The sequence below is a fragment of the Lygodium microphyllum genome, chromosome 25 (assembly GCF_053477565.2).
Source record: "Lygodium microphyllum isolate KBCC chromosome 25, Lygodium_microphyllum_v1.1.10, whole genome shotgun sequence".
Taxonomy (NCBI): Eukaryota; Viridiplantae; Streptophyta; class Polypodiopsida; order Schizaeales; family Lygodiaceae; genus Lygodium; species Lygodium microphyllum.
Genome location: NC_141159.1, coordinates 79,962,832 through 79,969,644, shown reverse-complemented (window position 1 = coordinate 79,969,644; position 6,813 = coordinate 79,962,832).

Sequence of the window (6,813 nt, the reverse complement as noted above, 5' to 3'; positions counted from 1 at the left end):
GGTCGGCAGTCTAATCTACATGTGTAACAGCAAACCAGATATCAGTTATGCTGTTGGTGTTTTGAGCAGGTTCTCAAACAAACCTCATGAGAGTCATTGGAAGGCTGGGATGCGGGTGCTCAGATACTTGAAGAAAACTCTTGACTATGGTATCACATACAGTTTCGAAACTTCTCTTGTGGGGAACTGTGACTCAGATTGGGCAGGAGACATTGATTCCAGGAAGTCAGTTTCTGGTTATTGTTTCTCTTTGGGTTCAAGAATTTTTTCTTGGATTAGTAAGAAGCAACCAACAGTGGCATTGTCTTCTACCGAAGCAGAGTACAAGGCAGCTTGTTTTGCTGCATGTGAGGCCGTATGGTTGAGAAGGATTCTATGGCATATGGGAGTGCAGGATGAAGAACCAACTGTGCTGAGATGTGACAATCAGAGTTTCATCGCCATTGCCAAAAATCCAGTGTTTCATGCACGCACCAAACATATGGAGATCCAGTATCACTATGTGCGTGATTCGATGGAGGATGGGATAGTGGAATTGGTCTACTGTCCAACAGAGGAGAATGGAGCAGATATCTTCACCAAAACACTTACGAAGGATCTACTTCAAGTTCATCTTCAGAGACTCGGCATTGGGCCGAGGAGATATGTCACCTATGGGTGGACATTGAGGGGGGGTGTTAGATATGATCAATGCCCCACCCTCATTAGGTGCTACCAATGATCCATGGTGCTCAAAGTTGTAAGGCCCCCATTATGAGGAGAAGCCAAGTGTGAGCCCGGACATTGGTGGAGTCCTGACTTGTATATCAGATGAGGTCTATGTGACCGGATGGCAAAAACGTGACCGTTGTGGGTCTAATCTTTGGGTTAGACGGAGTGGTTAAGCTGGTAGCAACTCGAGGCGCATTGCATGCCCCTGGCAGGGGGTCCCAGGGGGGCCAGCGGCCCCCTTGGTGGGGGTCTGGGGCAATGCCCCCGGCCCGATGGTAAAGGAAATATTCCCTGGAATATTCACTGGCCGACTAGTGGAGGCTCATATGGTAGGTTGAACCTAACGACCTTCGCGGGCTATAAAAGATAAACCCCTTCACAACCATCTCTCACTCATCTTTCACCCAGTCAGAGTTGTTGTTCCAGCTAGCCTTAAGCTCTTTACCTATCTTCTGTCTAGATCGCCATCTAAGCTTCACACAGTGGAAGCGCATGGGTGGACAGAGCCATTTTTGTATCAGTTGTTTGAAGTTAAAGAATTTACTGATTCTCCTCTTATTTGTTGTGTACTCTCTATCTCTTTCTCAGATTCTGTTCGCTGCGCCATGTAATATTTTACACTTATGAGCTAACTCTATCATGTCCTCAATGCTGCATTCATTTCTTGAGTTAAAGCCACATTCACAACTTCCAAAGTAGCTACTTTATGTTTGAACTATTTGATTTGAGCTTGCTGGGAATCCATCAAAGTAGTAGCATCAATCATCTATTTATGAATATCCTTGAGGGCTGCTATTTTAGATGCCAAGTCCTCCAAAGCTTTGCTCAACTGATTAGTCTGGGAGGCAACTTTTTCTTGCAATGAATTATAAACTCCCATATAGATAGACTGAAGACATGAAGTAAGGGAAGTCTCTAATGTAGACTAGACACTAGAAATCAATTGGGAAAACAAAGATCCAACCAGCATCATATGTAAAGCAGAGGGAATCTAAATCTACTGATCTAGATGTCCATCCCTTTGGGTAGAAAATAAGTTAGGACAAGACAGGAATGAAGGGAGAGAACTGCTAGAAATAGGAGGGATAGTGACTTGCACAGGAGGATCAGCAATTGAAGTTGGGGAGGGACTAGACAACCCTATGGTACATTTGCATTTAGTTCGAAAGAACCTAGGAGGGGTCTCATCCTCCATGTTTGAATGCGGCTACAATGGAGGAGGAGATGGAACAAAAGGTGGAGGCTACTTTAGAAGAGGAGTAGGATCAGCCCACTGGCACACCACCAGGAGGAGGGGCAAAGGCAATAATCTTTTGAAGGAAAACACCATAAGAAACATTACTACCTTGACATTTTTTGACTCTCTAAAAATGTTGATCCATCTTGGCCAACATGAATGTAGCCCAATTAAACTTGGTTGCCTAAGGATCCAAACAAATACGGTAAAAAACTCCTTGGAAAGATATTTGAAAGTAGGCTTTCCAGACATGAATCTGTCTTGTAGGAATTGGCAGAGTTGCTTCCACACCAGAAAGGAGATATGAGCAAAAGAAGCCCTAGAACTAGTAATAATTTTCATGGACACCAAAGGGGTAGATGTCTCCTTTTGAAAAAGTGAAAGGATCTCCTTGACGGTCAATAACTGATTACCACTAGGTAAAAATGAAGTAGAAAGAGGCAAACATAACACTTCACTAGTATTGGCAATGGAGAGGCAGAAGCGTCGATCACCAAACTATTTTTTGTATGACACTAAGAAAGAGAAGCAAAGCCTGTTATCCATTGGCGGAAACTTAAGTGCTACAAATGAACAAAGACTAGCATGGTGAATAAAATTTCCTTCCAAGAGAAGGGAATAGTCATGCACCAGAAATGGCACATGCTAGATCACAATCAAGGGAGTAGAGGAAGATGCCATTCAGACTACACATGATATGCACACACACAACCACAAATGGAAAAATTCCTACAAAACCCCAAACAAACCACCACTAAGAAAACTATCAAGATAAATAGAAGAACAGGCAAAACCGGACCAAACTTTTCCAAGAAATCCACATTCTATGGAAAAAATTCAACATGACCTATGCACTCATGCAACCAAAAGCTTCATGCTATGCAAACAATCAAGCACCCAGAAACCCCGTAATCAAGTATGCCAAAAGAACTAAAAGTCAAGCACACTGCATCACTAGACTCAAAATAGAATCACAGATTCGGACCACCAAAAGAACTCAGACCAATACGATTGACACCATTGATTAAGAAATCCCAATCCTGTAAACGTAGGCATATAGCTAAGGTGCGGTGAAGTGAGCGGGTGATTGCTATCGAATTCATTTATTAGATGATCAATTAAGCTTGGTTGATTATTAAATTAATACGTTAATGCAAGGTGAGTCATTTGCGTAGCCCATTCCTTCTCATTTTGACTTGACTGGACAAGGGTTTGGGGGGTTCAGTTTTAATTTCAAATATTAATGGTGTCTAAATAGCACGTGTGCGCATGCACTGTGGATAAATTTTAGAAATTAGCTGGGTTAGTGTGTTAAAGTGCGCATGCAATGGCGGGAGTTCCTTTTATAAATAATGGTTCGTTTCATTTTAATCAAAAATTTAGGAATGTACATTGAGTTAATTGTGCGGGTGCAATGGTCGGATGATTTGTATTTACAATTACTTGTGTGTTGATGTGCATGTAAAGGAGGAAAAGAGGAGAAGAAAGAACCTAGCGGTGTGTCAACACCCACAAGGTTTGAAGCGCACAATCCCTTGTCCAAAAAATCCATAGAAGAGAAAAATCCACAAGTGAAAATAGTAGGGAAACTAGGTAATAGTCGGCCTCCTATCAAGATCTAAAGCGCACAATCCCTCATCCAAACAATCTATAGAAGAGAAAAATCCACGGGTGAAAACAATAGGGCAACTAGGTAACAGTGGGGCCTCCTATCAAGTGCGGAAAAACCAAAGACTAACGCCCTGTTTTAAAACAGAAAATTCTAGCCCATAATCAAATTCAAAATGAGTGCATAAACTCAAGAAGAAGCACTTCTGATCATTCATGAACAATGTCCTGAAGAAAAGAGGTCATTTCCTTCCATTACAACCATAAAAATCCCATGTTTTCTCATAAAAATGGACCATAATAGTGGGCTGCCCTATTTATGACTAGTTATTTCAGCCCATAACAGCCCGTATGTCTTCAATATCCTCACCCTTTACTTGCCCCAAAGTCACTCAAGTACTTGGGTACAAGTCGGGCTTCATTGGACCAAGAATATGGTAGACAAAATGAGAGAAGTCGTGCATAAGAGCAGGCTAAATACTCTTCTCTCAGATTTCCCTCTTTTATAGACTGTTTCAGCATGCATTTTCGTCAGACCAAAGAGGCAGAGAAGTGGAGCTCTCACCATGTTTACATCTTTAGTAGTTGGGCCTGTTGATCTTCAGTTTGCATGCTCCATTTCATGCACCATAGCTCCAGCTCTCTCCAGTTTGCCTCAGACTGTGCAGCCCACATTTTGCACCAAAAAATGCGGGCTGCTCCCTGCTCAGTCCTTGGTCACTTTTTGACCTACCCAGGTCACTTGCTGGTCACTTAAGTCTGTTAGTCCAAGTCCCATGTGGACCTAGTGGACTTTTGGTAACTTTTGGCATCTTTCTTGGGTTATGACCATATTTTTGTCCCTGAATTAATGTGATTTATCTTGCAGACTATCAATTACTTCCAGATGACCAAGTTGTAGGTTCCCATAGACTTATATTTCATAAGTATACATGGTATAAGTGAAAATTATAAAAGAACTTGTGTAACTAATGTGGTTATTGGATAACAATGTCTGAATTTTGTATGCAAATTTCTCATATAACTTCCAGTGAAGCTCTTATGTGTTCAAGAATCCCATGATTTATATTATGAATAGTAAACTCTTTGACATTCACCCCTCCTAACATGCACATCCTCCGGCATGTGCCATTTCATAAGATTACAGGTCAAGGAGGGTCTTCTTCTTCATCTTCATTCTCTAAGTCTTTTTCTTCCTGTATGTCTTCAAGTAGAGGGCTTATATCTAAGTCATCAAGTTCATAAGTTGAAGATTCTCTTCGTTTGAAGAGTTTGATTTGTTTCCTAGCTATTGGAATCTTTATCATGGTCCCATCCATTTCAGCCAAAGAGTAAGTAGCATTATTATGTACTACTTTTACAACATATGGTCCAAACCATCGCTTGGCTAACTTCCTATGAGCACTATATTGATTGTCCAAGCTGCTATTATAGACAAGAACCCAGTCATTCTCTTGAATAGCTCTTGGACGGAGTCGATGATGCTTGTCAAACCTCTTCTTATTCTTTAATCTTGCTGTTTTTAGCCTTTCAATGGTTGTTTTGATATCTTCTGGCCTTCTTTCAAGTTTCCTTATGCGTAAAGACAGCAATTCTTCTCTATTCATTCCTTTATCCCAAGGCAAGATACTCCATGTGACAATGGATTCCTCAATAGGCATAATGGGTAGCTGTCCATACATGAATTCAGCTGGCATATATCCTGTTACTGCACTATGGGTAGTTCTATCAACCCATAATGCGAATAGTAGCATTTTAGGCCATTCCCTCAACTTTCCTTTGCATGATTTTGCTAAAGCTTTAAGAATTGGTTGATGGCCTCTTTCACTCTTACCATTGCCTTCAGGATTGTAGGCTAAAGTAAGAGATAGCTTAATTCCCAATTGAGCAAAGAAATGGCGAGCCTCATCGGCATCCAATTCTCCCCTATCAGCAATTACTTTAGCAACACATCCATACCTGCAAAATACTTCTTCAAGTAAAAATCTACAAACAGCATGAGTGGACTTTGTTGTCAAGGCCTTTCCTTCCACTTGATTTGTGAGATCTTCTCTAGCAAGTACTAGATATCTCATGTTCCAAATTCCAATAGGTATGGTTACTAAATCAATAATCCATCTATAGTGAATAGATAAAGGATAGGTAGGCTGAAGCCCGTCTCTATGCTTTACCATAGAATACATTTGACAAGCATAACAAGACTCAAAAAAATGCTCAATGTCTTTATACATGTTTTGCCACCAAAATTTCTCTTTTATTTTTGCAAAAGTGCCCCATATGCCTCTATGACCAGCCAATAGGCTTTCATGGAATTCTTGCATGACCTGTCTTTGTGTCTTTTTATCTCCTAAGACACGAACATGCTCCCTTCCTTTCTTTTTCTCATGCCTCCAAAGGTAACCATCTTTAAGAAAAAAACCATAAGCTTTTCTCTTAATTCTCTTGAACTCTTCATTAGTCCAATCTTCCTTCTTTGTCATAGTGCTCAAAAATTGGCCAATTTTTAGCCAATCATCTGCATAATATTCTTCTTTGAAGTGTGAACAAACCATGACAAAACATTGAATATGCTGTTTACTAGCTATCCATTGTCTTGCTGATGAAAAATTTGTTTTAGCAATTGAACCTGATGTACTTGCTGTAATTTTTGTTGTACCTGCATTTTTGACTGCTGAATCAATATTTGATTCAGCTATACTTGCTGTTTTCAGATTTGTACCTACATTAACAACATCATTTATAAACTCTAATTCTTCTTCATCCATCATTTCTTCTTTATCCATATATCTGGCACGTGAAATCATGTCAACAACTAGATTATCTCTACCTGCAATATGTTTCAAATCAAGATTTAAGGATTTAATATAGGCTATCCATCTTAGCATGGCTATGTCAGGAGTGGAACAGTTGGCAATCATGCCCAAGAGTGGAAGGCAATCTGTCTCAACTATAACATGTGCGCCCATGAAGTACTCCCTGTCACATTTTAATGCAGTTACTACTCCCCAAAGCTCTCTTTTAATTTGAGCATACCTTCTTTGTCATTCATTAAGAACCTTTGCTCCAAAGCGGATTACATATCTGTTGCCTTCAAGGTCGTCTTGACCAACTGCCCATCCTATTCCAATAGGACTTGTGCCCACTGTGAGTATAATGGGCTGTCCATTAGAGTAATTAGCCCTTTTTAAAGTGGGGGCTGAAGTTAGCATTTTCTTAAGTTTTCGAATAGCCTATGTGTGTTCTTTTTCCCATATAAA